Source organism: Podarcis gaigeae (genome assembly GCF_964106915.1).
Source record: "Podarcis gaigeae genome assembly, chromosome: 15".
In the NCBI taxonomy this organism is placed as follows: domain Eukaryota; kingdom Metazoa; phylum Chordata; class Lepidosauria; order Squamata; family Lacertidae; genus Podarcis; species Podarcis gaigeae.
In genome coordinates, this window is record NC_139692.1 from 3,156,927 (window position 1) to 3,174,324 (window position 17,398).

Consider the following 17,398-nt stretch of genomic DNA (forward strand, 5'->3'; position numbering starts at 1 on the left):
TGGCCATGTTTTCCTTGCCCAATGCAAGAAAGAAGTGCACCAAGCAAGGCAGATTCCTTTAAAAATGAATGCTGATTAGGAGAGTTTTGAATCTATTGGCATTGGCAAATGGATGAATGACATCATGCATTACACAATTGTGGTGAATAGCAGGATAAAGCAATTTTACATGGTCTCTCACCTCTAAATGTCTCTCATCCACCAACCAGGTATTATATTTCAACAAAGCAATTTTCAAGGGAAAGATGGCCAGTATGCTAAAAACAAGAGCAATGATTTAAAATTACTCCCCCACTTTCTTTGTAAGCCATTTTTTTTTAAAAAAAACAACAACAAGCACCCAGTCTTCATTCATTCTGTCATAGAATGTTGTGTATACACAGCATAAGTATCAGGAGTGAGAAGCAACTGCTGTCCTTTCCAGCTGTGCCCCAGATTGCATATAATTCAATGGGGGCCACTGAGATCCAAGCCAGCCCCTCTTCCCATAGTCTTTCCCTTATTTTCCTGTACAGGTCATGTTCCTGTAGTTTGTAATTCATGAGATTTGGGTGGATTACAAATTCAATTCCCTTGTATTTCCAGAATGTATTAATTTGGAAAGAAAATACTCATTTCCCATCAAAGCCCTGAAGTGACCCCATCTAAAGAATAAAGCCATTTGCACCCACTGTATTAATGCTGCAAGGGAATTTTTACGTGTGGTTATGACCTACTGGTGGCGGAAGGAGCGAGCCGCATTCCAGTGAGTGAGCCTGTCCTTGGCTGTGATGCTGGTTTTAGCCCTCTCACTGGTCGGAGCTGGAGGAGCTCATGGGCAGAGGGATTAGGAGAGGGAGGCTGGGGAAGATGAAACAGGTTTGAAAAGGCAACTGAAACCAGTTTAGGTTAGATTGCTTTTCAAAACCATTTGGAATTTTTTTTAGAGTAAATGAAGGGATTTCACTCTGCTGAAATTCACCGTTTACAACTTTAAAAAGGGACACAGGTGATTTTCATCTGTGATTTCTGCTGTGGTTGATTTCAAATACTGTGTGCATATATCTTAGTCTGGTATTTGTCCCTAAAAAGTGTTAGGAGAAGCACTGAATTTTAAATTAAAAGGAAACTGAAGAAAAATAGAAGATCAAAGAAGATATAATCCTAATAACACAGGGACAGTAAATTGTAGACTGATGATGGACTTTGAGAAAGTCCCTCCAAAAGAGTTTAGCCAAGCAAAATTTAAACTGAAAACTGAAAAAAAACCCCAAGATGGAGATTTTAAAGAGAATCAGGGAAATTAAAAATAATGGACTGGAAAAGCCAAGAGAAAATGAAGGAATGTGAAGGGGGGAATCAAGTTTTATTTACCTTTCAAACTAAAGAGTATTTGGATGAAAAGAAGGAGCACATGAAAAGGTACATGGATAGGAAGTCTGCTTAAACCAGTGGGGGAATGAGTAGGGGAAAATAGAAGGCTTTTCTTTTAAAAAGCCAACTAGAAAAGTCATTTCATGAATGGAAAGTTTGGGTTTTTGGTTGTTGAAGCTATAAATGTGTGTGTAGAGAGAAAAAAGAGCAAAGAAGACAGGGAGGAGACAAAACCGTTCCTTCTGATTTCATGTTTGCTCAGGTTGCCTTGGAAGTAGAGAAAGACAGGTAAGTTAAAAACTTGCTGAATAGGCAAATAAAGTATTTTGACGATGAACCTGCTGATGGCGACTGGAGAGTGACTGCTCAGGGACATGGTAAGTCCAGGATCCTGTGGGAAAGTGTTTTCTCTGAGGGAAGTTCCTGAGAGTGGCTAGAGTGGTGGATTAGGACCTGGGAGACCAGAGTTCAAATCCTCCCTCTGCCATGAAGCTCTCTGTCTCTCAGCCTAACCTACCTCACAGGGTTCTTGTGAGGATCAAATGAGGAAGCAGAGGAGAACATCAACTCCACTAAGCCTTTCCAGCAGAACCTGCAAGATTACAAAAAGATACAGGAAATGGAGCTCAAATGGTAACTATGGAACAGGCCAGACAAAATTACCCCTGATGTGTAACGTGATTATCTAGTGGTAATAACCAAGGATTTTGCATTTTATTTTATTTTTGCTAAGCATCTTCTAGGAACAGCTATTTAGCTCATAGGTGAGACAACACAAAGCGTTGACTCTATACAAAAAACTTGGATCCTCTAGCACTGAAGGTAATATATTTAAAATACCAATTTAAAAACCAGATCTAGCAGTCAGCTTCCTTTGCCAGTAACCCCCCCCCCCCTATCTGGAAACTAGCACTGCAGTTGAAGGAAGGTAACTTTTAAATACTCTTGATTTGTCAGAAGTGGCGACAGGTGCAAATAGGTACCTAACAGGTAAACTTGAAACACTACATCATAATTAAAGTAACAATGCAGTTGCATGTATTTCGACTGAAGGGCTTCTAGGTGAGTATCTCATGCTTGGCTGGAGAGAAAATCTCTTTTCCACCTGCAGTTCTTGTGCTAAGACACTTTAAAGTCTTAACGTTTTATTTACCTTACAAACTAATTAGTCTTTGGATGAAGACTACTCAGTGATCTTTTTCAGTGCAATGCTTTTGTACTGGTCTCTCTGTATATTCCCATCTTAAAATGGAGCCTTGAACTCTGGGATATGTCTCCAGTGTGTCTTGCAAGTGGAGGATTCCAGTGGAGGGAGAACGAATGCTTGAGAAGCGTTGAAGTGAGTAGAGCTGTACTGAAATGACTGGCCTTTCCAGCAACAGTGACAAGATTACATAATCAATGGGAAACGGACGTCAAAAGGTAACTATACAACAGGACAGGCAAAACTATCACCAATAGGTAATGTGGCTGTGGTAGTAATAACTCTAAATGGCCTATGATTTCACTGATAAATGCGTTAAGGGGGTGGATTGTGCTGTATCCATCACCGCTCCATGTGCATCCCTCCCGAAGTGGCGCACTCGGTGGAAGAGGATGACCATCCCAGATTGGAGGAGTGTACCGTTCTTCGGTCAAGGATATACGAGAGCTGTGCTCCCTGCTATTGTGTTCCATCTGCAACTCTTTCTGCTAAGACTCTTTCAGGTTGCGGTGACTGAGTTGTCAGAAGAGGCCCTATTCCGTGTCACTACAATGAAGCTCACCTGCAGGTAGGAGAACACGTCTTCTTTTGTTCCAGCCCTTCTTTCCTCTTGTTCCAGCTCCTCTTTTCTTCAGGCTTCCCAGAGCTCACTGTACCTGAAGCAGATCTGTTCAGTTGATGAGAAAGATGCAATGTGCGTAAGAGCTCTTGATAGATCAAGAAAAACCCTGCAGTGAGAGTCACCAGCACTAGGACAGTGCTGATTGAGGTAAATTCACGTTGCACCATTCAGTATTTTTTTCCGGGGCAATGTTTTTTGTATGGGTCTCTCCTTTTCCCCATTTTCTTTTCTGATGGTCTTTTCGCAGTTCTCTCCAAAGATCATGCAACACTCAACTGAAGCCAGCTCTTCTAGCTGAGTCCCAGAAGTCACAGTGGTAAGAAAAGCTTTTTTAAAAAAAAACCACAAAACTTATTTTCTGCAGGATTAGTGGAAGGTGGCTGGGGACAAACTAGTGACTCTAGATTGTAAGCCAACTGAAGGTGCTTGCAGACACATGAAGTCACACCTCAAATGGACAAATGAAAGGGTGAGCATTGAGCAATCTTTCCTCTTTCCACACCAAGCTTAATGGCAGAGATTTAAGTGTGAATCACATCTCTCTGTTCTGCCCCTCTAGATTAATGACTTATCTAGCTTCAGTCAAAAATGGCGGTCAAAATGGTATTCCAGGATTGAAGGACATTTATGTGAGTATCCCTTGCTTGGCTAGGGAGGAAATCTCTGTTGTGTTCCATCTGCAATTCTTTGTGCTAAGACTCTTTCAGGTTGCGGTGACTGAGTCGTCAGAAGAGGCCCTGTTCCGTGTCACCGCAGTGAGACTCACCTGCAGGTAGGAGAACACGTCTTCTTTTGTTCCAGCCCTTCTTTCCTCTTGTTCCAGCTCCTCCTTTCTTCAGGCTTCCCAGAGCTCACTGTACCTGAAGCAGATCTGTTCAGTTGACGAGAAAGACGCAGTGTGAGTAAGAGCTCTTGATACTTCAAGAAAAACCCTGCAGTGAGAGACACCAGCATTGGGACAGTGCTGCTTTAGTTGAAATGGTATTCCATGATTGACATACATTTAGGTGAGTATCCCTTGCTTGGCTAGGGAGGAAATCTGTATTGTGCTCTGTATGAAACTGTTTCTGCTATGGCTCTTTCATTTTTTTTTAAATATTTATTAACAGTTTTTATTTTTAATTACAATACCAATAAACAATACAATATAACACATCTCTTAACATAATTTTCTTGACTTCTTTGGACTCCCTCACATCTCCCGCTCCTGCGTTCCTGACTATAAAATTTTATCCAGCAAATTTATCCCCTTGTTTCTATTCTTATTATCTAATTTTCCAATGTTGTGTCTCTAATTTTAGATATCCTTTATTCAGATCTTAAAAGTTTAAATATAACCTAAAATTTCCAAAAATTTATCTTTTCCTAAATTTAGCTTATCTTCATATTTCACTTCATCTAGCTTAATGGTGCCAAGTTGTTTGTATTCTAGCATCCTTCTTAACATTCATACAATTTACAATATTTTTGTAGGTAAATCTTGAATTTCTTCCAATCTTCTTCCACCGTCTCTTCTCCCAGGTCTCGGATTCTGCCAGTCATCTCAGCCAGTTCCATATAGTCTATCAGTTGCATCTGCCATTCTTCCAGTGTGGGTAAATCTTGGGTTTTCCAATGCTTGGCGACAAGTATCCTTGCTGCTGTTGTTGCATACATAAAAAATGTTCGGTCCTTCTTTAACACCTTCTGGCCGACAATACCCAGAAGGAAGGCCTCTGGTTTCTTAGGGAAGGTATACTTGAATACCTTTTTCAGCTCATTATATATCATTTCCCAGAAAGCCTTCACTCTAGGGCAGGTCCTCCAGAGGTGAAAGAATGTTCCTTCATTTTCTTTACATTTCCAACATTTGTTATCAGACAAGTGGTATATTTTTGCAAGTTTGACTGGGGTCATATACCATCTATATATCATTTTCATAACATTTTCTTTCAAAGCATTACATGCAGTGAAATTCAGCCCAGTAGTCCACAACCTCTCCCAGTCCTCAAACATGATGTTATACCCAGTGTCCTGTGCCCACTTTATCATAGCCGATTTGACCGTTTCATCTTGTGTATTCCATTTTAACAGCAAGTTATACATTCTTGAAAGTACCTTAGTCTTAGGTTCTAACAATTCCGTTTCTAACTTCGATTTTTCCACCTGGAATCCTAACTTTTTGTCGAGTTTAAAAACTTCTTTAATCTGAGCGTAGTGTAACCAATCTCGCACTTTGTCTTTCATTTTCTCCTGACTCTGCAGTTTCCAGTTATCTCCATCTTTTTCTAATATTTCCCAATACTTCGGCCATTTGGCCTCCATATTGAGTCTTTCCCGGGCCTTAGCTCTGCTATGGCTCTTTCAGGTTGCCGTGACTGAGTCGTCAGAAGTGGAAGCCTTTTGCAGCAGATTTATTCGTAACTCTTAAGTTTGTTTTTTTCCTGAGAGAACATTCTATTTTGTATGACTCAGTAGGGTAGCAATCATTTTTAAATGTGCATACATATACATTTGCAAATTAGTCTCTTTTCTGTTTTTAAAGCCATGTGTCAGTGGTCACTATAAGCAAAGAGGCCAATTTCTGCAATTTGGACACTGAGGGGAGGTCAGAAGGAGAAGATTGAGAGGAGGATCTGGATGCTGGAGGGGCAACAAAGTTTTGTGAGCAGAAAGAACCTGTGCAAGGGAGCAGTTCAGACTCCAAGGCTGAAGCAGAGGAGGAATGACAAGGGACTGCTGAGGAATCCAGGGAGTCTCCCTCTCCTGCTGCGACAAGCTCCCCTCCAGCCTTGTCTCCAAGAACACACAGAACAAGGAGGAGAGTGGAACAGAGGCCAAAGATGCTCAGATGCTGTTTGAGACTGCTGGGGAGAGGAGGAGCCCTAGAAGGCAGGGACCGTCAGTCCTGACAACTGCTGCACAGGGGCAAGACCTACTGGGAAGTCGCTGAGTTGTATGTTCATTTCCTTGAATAAAAAGTTGACTGAGCACTGAAAACTGCCTTTGCTTCTTCATGCTGACCTGCCTCCCTGACAGCCTGGCCCTTTGTGTTTCCCCTGATTGTGGGAAGTGCAGTTTGACCCTAACTTTACTTAGGAAGGAGAGAGTGTTGGTCAAAGGCGTCTTGGTAGTTGCCCCCTCCCTTAAAGGCTGTAGCTCAGTGGCAGAGCACATGCTTAGTATTTAGAAGGACCCGGGTTCAATTTCTGGCATCTCCAGGTACGGGTGGGCCCAACTCACAATCCCCTTTGATATGATCACCTGATCAAAATTTTGGCATATTGCAGAGATGGCAAAATGGATGGAACTGTTAAAAGATACAAATTTAGAATATTTTAAGGAAGTCTGGAAACCCTTTCTAGTCTAAGTAAAAGGTTATTATTTCCCATATGTGAAGATCACAGCGGATCATCAGTGGATGATCATAGATATATCTCAGCTTGACTTAACCTCACAAGGCTGCTGGGGTGAGGTAGAATGTGAGCTCCTTGGAGGAAGGACACAATAAAAGCGAAACATAAATAAACAGACACCTGTGTGAACCTTGGTCTCTAATCATTAACTACCATCTTTTCTTCCTCCACAAGGAAGTGGGAATAGAACGAAGAGAACTCAAGAAGCTTGGGTTGGGCAGTGCAGAGAGGGACAAGGAGATGAGGCCATTGTCTCACTGCAGTAGTGATCCCAGGGTGCTCTCATGTATTTCAGTAGTGCTGGTGTCGGGAACCTTTGGGCTGCCAGATGTTGCTGAACTTCAGTCCCCATCATCACTGGTCACTGCACATACTGGGGCTGATGGGAGCTGTACTTCAGCGAAAACACCAAGCAGGTCAAGGCAGGAGATGTTTAGGACCAGAGTTTTCCTTCTCTTAGGTGGGCTACCTTCCTAGGTGGATGAGCCCCTCCTGCCTCTCACCGCCCTCTACAGCACATGCAGAAACCGCCTTTTTGATGGTTGGACCCACTCTTGGTCTCGTCTGCTCAATCAGCCAGCCAGAGCCTACCTTCGCGTGCAGGGGAAGTCCCTAACTGACAGAGGGTTTGAGACCCAGGGTTTGGTTTAGCCAGCCAGTCAAAGCCGTTCCTGGGATGTGGTCACTGTCACATGCTGGCAGCTTCTAGGAGCCACAGGTGAGAGGACAAAAGGTGGACAAAATACCCCAGAAGGAGCACAATGTGTTCCCCACTAGAGGGACAACCCCTCCCCTAACACCCCATACACTGCCAAAAGGAGGGCTATAAATGCAATATATATATAAGATTGCCCAGCTAAAAGCCACTTCTGGCTTAAATGGGCTAGAACAGCAGTGGGGATCATTTGACCTTCTGGATATTGCTAAACTACAACTCCCATCTGCCCTAGCAAGCATGGCCATAGTTCAGTAACATCTATAGAAGGCCAAATGGTCCCCATACCTGGGCTAGATAGCACTCCAGTGAGACAGGGAATGGGTCACTTTCAGCCTTGATTTCTGAGTTGCACAGACTGATTGAACTGTAGGTGCTCTAGTTTATTGTGTTTATTATTAGGTGTGGGGAATTGAGGGTTGCATCCCTTTCTGGGCAACCATCCAAGGACCACATGCCAGTGGTGGTGCAACAAATGTAGAGAGCTGCCACACGGACATGTCCCTCTCTATCTATCCTGCATCCAGACATGCAAGAATCCCTTCCAACTCTACAAATTCTATGATTCTCTGACACTTTCCAAGCAGGCAAGAACCCTCAAGAACCCCGGAAATGCAGGGTCAGTAAAGGGCCTTAGGGAGACTTCTAGTGGGAAGGCCTCTGAGCCTGAGATTCCCCACTCCTGGTTTAAGGTATCTGGAAGTGGGCATCCCTGCTCACCTAGCATCCTTTGACTTCAGTCCAATGTCAATTGTAGCCTCTACAAACCCCATCACTAACATTAGACAACAGAACGAAAGAATAATCCCCCCAACCTCAAGATGTCCAAGACAAAATAGCCTTTCACTAAAGGTAAATGAACTGTGAAAAAACCTTTTATGAATGGAAAGTGGAGGTGATAGTGTACCGTTCCCTGTTTATCTGTTTGTTTTGTAACATGAAAAATATTTAATAAAAACTATTTTTTTAAAAAAAGGCATGCAGATCGACACCAGCTGCGATTCCAGCTCGACGAGCTCATTTTGTAATGCTGTATATTAGGCAGGCATTTTGTGGAATGCTTTCAGAGGACGGTCCCTTCCCTTCCCCACCCCAGTGGCCAGTTTTGCATCCTGAGCCACATCTTTAGGAAACTTCAGTAGCCTTCTAATAACTCGACCCCTGGATCCCAGTAGCAGTCACAAAGGAAAGATTTATGAAGCAATAGGAAACCAACAGTATTATTTTGAGAGCACTTTGCCATCACCCTGCCCTGCAGCAAGACCTTCTCCAAGCTCCAGTCCCTGCCCCCAGCTTCTGGAGAGCAAATTAAGACCCATGGCCAGCTGTCAAAATGATTAGATGGTCCGCAGGCTGGGTGGCCTGCACAATGCTGCCTCCCTAATCTGCTCAACCGCTTAGCTACCCCCTTTCACCTGTAATACACATTGTGAATGTTTGCTTTACAGCTGCGGGAAATGACCTTCTCACACTCTGATAGGGAGTGTAGTTCAGGAGGATGACATGTGCAACCTGAGATGTCCAGCCATGATCCACCATTTATCTTGCCGTTCAACTTTGCTGGGACTGAAACAAGGATACTAGAGTTACTGGTTCCTCAGATGGACCCATCTTTTGGTATCCATTTATTGGCAAGACCTCTTTTGTTCATCTGTGTCTTTGGAAGATACTCTGATGGGGTTCAGAAGATCCATTACCAGTGTACTGGGTGACACCTGTGAGCACATGGGAAGGTCGTTGATTGATGGATGACTGATCTATTGTAGCCATTCTCATTTCCACCCCTCCCAAAGACCACTTGAAAACTTCTGGGAGTCTTAGCAGACCATTTAATAAATGTTTCTGTTGTTCCGTAAATCAAAGTTCATATATAACTCATGTTTTCATAATATAATCATAGTCTTGCTTTTCTATTGCAATAGATGCACCTTCTTTCTGAGCAAAGTGTCATCAGAAGAAATAATAATAATAAAGGACAGGACAGGGCAAACTGCACATATTCCTGACTGATCTGCAATCTTTCTGCAGACCACCTGGATGCAGTTTGTGGACCACCAACGGCCTGCGAATCTTCTCAGGAACTGCTCACCACTGCCCCATGTGGCGAGCCATGTCACTACAGCTTATCATGGAACAGAAGGCGTATAAAAGAACTTTGCCTGAGCAACAAGCTCTTCTTGATCTCTCGCATCATGTCTTGTGTTATCTGGTCTTGCTCTTTAGTCTAGGCTTATTCTACTGCTTCCACTGTCCCCTGTTCCAGATTCCTCTATGGGTTTGATTCCTTAACTGGAGAAGGGCTGTAGCCTAGTGGTAAAGTACCTGCTCTGCATGCAGAAGGTGCCAGGTTCAACCCCTGCCATCTCCAGCTTGGGCTGGGAAGGACTTCTGCCTGAAATCCTGGGGAACTGCTATCATCCAGGGTAGAGGATATTGAGCCAGATGGGCCAACAGCAGCTTCCTGTGTTCTCTGACCTGACTTCCTGCTTGCCTTTAGTTCCTGGCTCCTGAATCTCTCCAGACCTCCATCCAAGGCCCACCTCAGACAGGACCAGAGACTTTGAAGCTCTGATCAGCTGTATTTTTATTGTTATATGTTACTTTACTCTTCTTTTTGATTGGATTTCCATTTTCTGCTCAGTGCTTTGAGGGCCCTTTAGACCCAAAAGCTGGAATACAGGCACCCCCCCCCACTAATGCAGCACCAGGAAACAAACAAACAAACAAACAAACAAACAAACTCAAATCTGGAAATGACAGAAGAATCATAGAATCATAGAGTTGGAAGAGACCCCAAGGGCCATCGAGTCCAACCCCCTGCCAAGCAGGAAACACCATCAGAGCACTCCAGAAGAGAGCTGGAAAGTCCTCTTGGCTAGCAAGGAGACCCTTCCTAGAGCCCAAAGCGGATGCCAGTGAGTCCAAAGTCTAGAAATAAAGATTTAAAATCTTTAAACAAAGAACTTATGGGCTCCAAAATGAAACTTGGGAGCACCTGCTACTGCCATGCTACCTCACTCAACAGGGGTTGGATGGGAAGCTGTACTGCAGTGGGATTGGCTGCCCTGTTCCATGCTCTTTCTGGCAATCTGGAGACAAAGGTACAGTGTAAAAGAAAAAGGTATTTCTGATGCCTCTTAAATTGCCCTAGTTCCCCGCTTACACACATTTTGCTTATGCGTGCGGGGACCCAGATCATAGGGAGGAGATCATAAGTGAGGAGTCATCTGTATATCAAATCAATTTGCTCTTGACTTTCTGACCATATGGTTCAGCCTTCCACTGGCATTCCCTTGCAGTTCTCAGAGGCTACAGAAAAATGGTGTTAAGTGCATGGTGGTCCAGTGTGGCAGAGTGTTTGGCCTATTTATATAAAGAGTGATCTGCCACTTTCTGGCCCATAGAGGCCCCCTCTTGGCTCATAAACACAAATGAGCAATAATGATTGCAAAATATAATCAGCAAACCACACTACCGATAATACTTCAAGAAGCCGTTCATGTTAGGATTTGCTTTTACCCTAATGTCAGATGCTTATTAAGACCACAGTAACAACTGTCCTCTTGCTGAGGATCAGAGGATGTTGAAGAACTTCCCAAAGTTCATCTGTGAAGCTTGCTGGGGGGAGTCACTGTCTCTTAACCCACCTCACAGGACTTCTTGCAAGGCTAGACCACCACTCTGGGCTCAGGAACATAGGAAGCTGCCAGACCACTGGTCCATCTAGTGCAGGACTGCCTGCCCTGACTGGGGGAGTAACCTCATGGAAGGAGTGTTTTCAGCCCTCGGAAGTCTTGCAAGTGGCTGCAGGAGAGGGACACTGAGCAACATCATGGGAGGGGTGTTTCTAGAACCAAGGTGAAACTGTGAAGCTCCCTTGTTATTTTTGCTATTGGGGGCTGCCTTAAGCAATCTTATATTTACAGTATCAGAATGTGGGCTTTGGGTTTCTTACTATATCTGCTATTGTTTTGCTATGAAATTGTTATTATTTTGCTATGCTATGAAATTGTTGCTACTTTATTATGAAATTACTTTTGTAGCATTTGTCTGAAATCCATCCCTGTTTCTTTGTTGCGAGCCACTTTGAGCATGATTTTTGTCTGTGGAAAAGCGGCATACGAATAAGAGGAAGGACGGAAGGGGTGGTGGCAGTGGCTCTCCAGGGTTTCAGACAGGAGCGCTTCCCAACTTACCTGGAAAAGCCAGGGGGTGAACCTGGAGCTTTTTGCATGCCTGGTAGATGCTCCACCACTGAACTACAGCTTCTTGGAAGGAAGATGTGTGGGATACAAAGGAAATGAATGAACTGTGGGCTTTATAGGACACATGGAAGGTTTGAGGTTACAATGACATGCATGCTTACTTAGGAATAATTCCCACTGAGGCTTCCTTCACAATGAGCATGAATATATTTGCTCATGGCTCTCATAAATCTGAATCCGCTCTGCTGGAATAAGGAAATGGAAAAGCTGAAACCACAGCAAACACCTTAGTTAGTCCATACCAATACAAATTGTGGCAGGTTGGGTTTTGGAACTTGCAAGAAGCTCACCCTAGAGATTTGTTAGAAATGAGTGGGAAGGAAAGTTCCTACAACTTTTCATGGCCTTGTAGCCAAAGCAGTATCAATCAATCAACTTCTTTGTCAAAGGTCCATCTTGGTCATAACAAAATATACACGTCTTCTGTACTAATATACTAATTCCTACCAGAGAGGAATGGCAAACCAAAATAATGGACTATGCTGAAATGGCAGAACTGACTGGAAAACTCGTGAACCAAGAGGACAAAAAAATTATAAAAGAATGGGGGAAATTTATAAGTTTCTTAAGAGGCTTTCTGCTGTGCTGCGCTCCTTACTGTGTGTAGAGGGGTTGTCGCTGGTATTGCCTGTTACTGCCACTGCCGCCAGTTTTCTTTTGTTAAACTCCCCCTTCCTTTACTCAACTCATTCCTGCCATCATGGCCAACCTGGTCATGTTTTTTAACATCGCTGCCAGAGAATTTCCGTGCTTTGAGTGCTGGGGAGAAAGGTTTTGGTTACAAGGGGTCCTGCTTCCACAGAGTCATTCCTTGGTTCATGTGCCAGGGGGTGATTTTACTTGTCATAGTGGATCAGGTGGTAAATCAGGTGGTACAGTGAGAAGTCTGCTGGTGAGAACTTTGTCCTCCAGCACACCAGTGCTGGCATCTTGTCAAAAACTGGTCCCAATACAAATGGGTCTCAGTTCTTCATCTGCATTGCTAAAACTGACTTGGTTGGCCAAGTCAAAGAAGGAATGAATATTGTGGAAGCAATGGAGCGCTTTGGGTCAAGGAACGGCAAGACAAGCAAGATCACCATCTCTGACTGGGGGCAGCTGTCATAAAATTCCTTTGTCTTAGCAATCAACCATTCCTTCTGTAGCTGGGGTTAGTCCCCTGTAATCCTTGTGCTCCTGACGTACTGCTGCTTTTCAGTTGGGTTTCAATTTCTGCTCCTACACAAGTCCAGCTGGACGGAAGACAACTTTGTTTGCAAAGTGAAATAAAACAAGTTAAACCACAAAAAAGTCACTTAAGAGACCACTGTAAGCAGATGGAAACATTGGCAGGATTTTGATCTCACTTGTAGTGTAACAATTACCATGGATAATATGTATTGATATAAAAATTAGATTATGGAAGAATATGCAGTTCTAAATGTTCAAAATGGGACCCAAATGGAGGAGGTTGGGGGTCCCGAGATTCAGAGGAATCTCTGATATATATTTGGATTTTTTTAACTTTGTATTTGTAAAACCAAATAAAAATGATTTCTGGAAAAATAAAAAAAAAGGATTTGGAGTGAGTGCAGAGCCCCATCTCTGTGGAGAGTGAAGCCCCAGGGGCTTGTCTGGCATGCCAGCACTCTGCTGCCGGAGCTATTAGTAATATTAGTAAATAGAATATCTCAGCCCATGTGCAGAGTGCCACCCCAACATCTGGTGGTGAGGGATTAGCAGTCCGAGGTCAGAACGCTCATCCCCAACAACCCAGTTTTTAGGGGAATGAAATGGGTCTTTTTAATCCCAAAGCAGAAACACTTGTCCTGCATTTCTGGGCCTAATTCAAAATGCTGGTTTAAGCCTATGAGGCCTTGGCACACTAGTACCTGCTGGGCACCTCTTCCCAGATGAGCCTGCCTGGGATTTAAGAGAATCCATAGAGGCTGCTGAACACTGCAGCCTGTTTAAAACACACACAGAGATCAAGGACAATATTTTTTTCTGCAAGACTGCCTCCTTGTGGCCGAAATCTGCAAGACACAATTTTTATAACTCCCTTGAAACACTTCCACCTCAGTCTTGCAGCAGGTACAAGTTGCTTGGCAGATGTTAAGAGAAATCATAAGAGGTGGCTTAGAAGAGGATTTAATAGATGATTTGTGCAGGCATCCAAAGGTAAATGCTGTGTAAATCTAATGGATGCACTACCAGGCTGTGTTCTAAAGTAATAGTATAGCAAGCACTTTTGAGTGTTCAGAACACTTTGCATGCATAATTGTGTGGAAATACTGTGTTGTGATTGTGGGTGGGGTTGTTGTTGCTGCTGCTGTTTTTATTGCAGCACCAGCAGCATTGCCACTATCATAATAATCTATTAGTCACTTTCCCTCACAAAAACTGATCCAAAGTGACACACAAACATTGCAATAGTACAAACATAATGTTCTGTATATGCTGTAACCTGTCCTATGATATTCTGGTGAAGAGCAAGTAAGAAAACACAAGTAGTAGTAGTAGCAGAAATAGTTATTGTTGTCCTTCTGACAACTATGAAAAATAGCTCAGTATTAATATCCCCATACTGCAGGTGGAGGGAGGAGGACTAGGCTTCCTAGTCCATTCATGGTGAAAGTAAGATTCAAACCCTTGGCTGCTTGTTATACCAGATCTTCACCAAGATGCCCTAAGAATTATTTTGGGGCGCCTGCCATTTTCTGGCATAGGCAGAGAAACGGCTTCAACAGGCTGGCTAAATCGGGTGAGGGCATTTGATGAGTCTCTAGCCCTCAGTGAGTTAGCGACTTCCCCTGCATGCTAAAGCAGGCTCTGGTGTTTAGAGCAGACAAGAACATTAATGGGTCCAATGGTCAAGAAAGCAGTTTCTGCATGTGCTGTAGAGGGAAGTGAGGGGCCGATGGGGCTCATCGACCTGGGAAGGGAGCCCACCTAGGAGAAGGAAAACTTCTGCTGCCCCGTGGGAGATCTTCAGGAGAAGAAAAGGCTACTGAGTCAGACCATTGGTCTGCAATTGCATTGCTGTCTACTTTGTCTGGTAATGACTCTCTAAGCCAGAGGTTTTTCACAACTCTGCTAAGCAGGCAGTGGGTATAGAAAGCACTTGAAATATGCTCAGAGGCATTATCTTCTCATACACCTCAGACCTGAGGTTAAATGCTACAAAGTCTTGACTCAGGTTAAGTCCATATTTGCCCCAATGTCTGTTTCCAATTCTGGAATTTATCTCTGATGAATGAAGAATATTTCTCTCTTGACTATTAACCTAAATGTGTATAATTCTAGTGGACCATGGTTATTATTTGGAGATAGATCCCATTGGGTTGGATCCAGACTAACAGTGTCTCCTCCTAACCATGTCTACTCAGAAGTAAGTCATATTGAATACAGTTAGGTATATCCCCAGGAAAGTGGGGTTAGGAGTGCAGCCTAAGTTAACGGAATTTAGTTTCCATTGAAATTAATAGGACTTTAATCTAGCTTCAACCCATTGATAGCAGAAAGGTAGGGTTGCCACCTTTGTTCTGGAAAAATGTGAGGCAGGGCAGTTGAGGGAAGATTCCCCCCCCCCCCCCCCCGCCATTTGGCACTGAAGTGATTTCAAAGCAATCCATTACAATCTATTGCCGCATAACAGGACCTTTCACACATCCTTTCAAACACAGGCATTTGGAGAGGATCCCTAACTTGGCAGAAAGAGGGAGGGAGAGAAAATGAGGCAGAGGAGGAGGAGGAGGAGATGACCTGAAATACAGGATGAAACAGTAACTATACAGGATGTAGCATTTTGCATTGAAATACAGGCAATCCTGTGTTATACAGGACAGGTGGCAAACTTAGACTTGACTGCAAGGGAAGCAACATAGCAGTTAGATATTGGCCTCAGGGTCACCATACATCAGGAATTTCCTGGACATATCTGGAATACTGCAGTTGGAAGCAGAAATTGCTAAAATGTCCGGGAAAATCCAGGCGTATGGGAACTCATGTTGGCAAAGCCATTGTGCTCCTTGACTTGCAAGTGGCTTCTCAGCTTGTTGGCCAGCTTGTCGTTGGCCATCACGGATGAGAGGTGAGCAGGAGACGAGGTGATCCGGCCCAAGCGCGCCTCCTCCTGCTCGCTGGCCGCCAGCTCTGCCCCAGACCCCCTGACTGGACGTGCCATGCATGGTCACTGGACAATGCCTGCGCAGGTGACGCCCAGACAGACGGGCAGGGCAGCCGCAGGAGGAGGGGGTTCTGCTAATGCTTACTCCTGAGTAAGCCTGTAGGGGATCGCAGTGCAAGGAGGGAGGAGCGGGGGAAGCACAGCTAGCGCTCCAAGAAAGGCTGGGACCCAGAGGAAGGCCACGCAACAGAGGAGACCACAGAAGAGAAGATATTACTTCTTTATTTTTTAAAATATTTCCCTCTTTTTTAAAAACAACAACATTTGTTTGTTTGTTTCTTTGTTTGTTCAGTCTGTCTGTCTGTCTGTCTGTCTGTCTGTCCCAGAATTCACTGAAATAAATCTGGTAACCTTAAATTACATGAATGGTGTTGCATCTAGTGTGACCCTCACTTCCAATAAGTATGCTTAGAATGAGTACCTCCAGGCATGGCTGGACTCCAACTCCCATCAGTTCTAGCCAGCATGGCCCGTGATCAGGGATGATGGGGACTGTAGTTCAGGAACACATGTAAGGCACCAAGCTGGCTATCCCTGCCTTACTTGGGTTGTGGGTCAGGGGGAGAGTGTTGGTGGCAATACAAGAAGGGGCCACTTTCCCACTGCTTTTAATTTTCAGTCCTGCTATCCAGTTCATAAAGTCTCAAGGAAATGTTTTGACTTACATGTGAATTGGCAGCCATGTCCCTGCTGCTAATCTTCATCAAACAATGCTGCTTAATCCATTTTGCCTAGTCTGTAAATAATCCTTAAACTTGATCTCCAGTTACCCAGCTGATACCAATGGAAGAGTGCATTATACGTGCCATGTGCTGCTTTAATCCCATTGCTTACAGGAACAACTTTGACAAATGCTGAATTTCTGAACTGGAAAAAATGTGAAAAGTAACACAATAAATGAACATTGTTTTTAAAACCCAAGCATTACTATGGTATCAATAAGGTTAACATGATCATCGATTTGGATTGTGCTCCAAAGTCCTTGTCACTGGCAGGGAAATATGTTTCTGTTTCTCCTTCTCTCTCATCTTGGATTCATTGCCGTGTCTCAAAGGCTGTTTTGTGACACAAAACATCCAAATGGCAACAGCAAACTGTAACATTGCCCCTGGGGTTTGTCGATGGCAAGAGGCAGCTGGTGCCAAACTCAAATGCTGGGCTGCCATTGAGACAAGCAGGAAAGAACTGCAGGGAGGACCTTTATCCACATCCAATGGCTTGGGAGATAAATGGGCAAGCTCTGAGCTTCTTGTAAAAGGTGAGTTTTCGAGATGCTCTTGCTGGATTTGGGGAAAGAGATGTCAGTGCCAATTGCCGTTGGAGGAAAAGGCTTTGGGAAATGCTCAAAGGATGCAGCCCTTAAATGGAATTATAATTTGATGCTTAATTCTTTGCAGCGCATTCCTGTGCATGATTACTTGGCAGCAGGGATGGGAGAGAATTTTGGTTCAGTTTTAATGATTTTTTTTTTAAATTCCCCCAAATAAAAGGCAAACCAAAAACACAATTATCTTTCAAAATCTCCAATTTTGCAATGCAGTTCTCCAAACACATGTACAAAAATGCACGTTTTATTCATTGATTTAGTAAATTTGTACATTGCCCACTCATTCTTTCGCTCTAAGCAGTAAGCAATAACATCAAATAATAACAATATAAAAATTCATAACAATATG

At 43.6% G+C, this 17,398-nt stretch overlaps 1 long non-coding RNA gene across 3 annotated transcripts; it reads left to right on the forward strand.

Annotated features, from left to right (window-relative positions):
* Window positions 1-778: 778 nt before the first annotated feature.
* Window positions 779-6,050, forward strand: LOC310832991. 3 transcript variants are annotated; one of them, XR_014558509.1, is made up of 6 exons: window positions 779-1,325; window positions 1,616-3,251; window positions 3,427-3,495; window positions 3,739-3,808; window positions 4,003-4,242; window positions 5,507-6,050. It is a non-coding gene; the product is annotated as an uncharacterized lncRNA (long non-coding RNA). The 3 variants fall into 3 exon arrangements; XR_014558510.1 differs by having other exon boundaries at window positions 791-988; window positions 4,003-4,186; window positions 5,527-6,050; XR_014558511.1 differs by having other exon boundaries at window positions 804-988.
* Window positions 6,051-17,398: the final 11,348 nt, after the last annotated feature.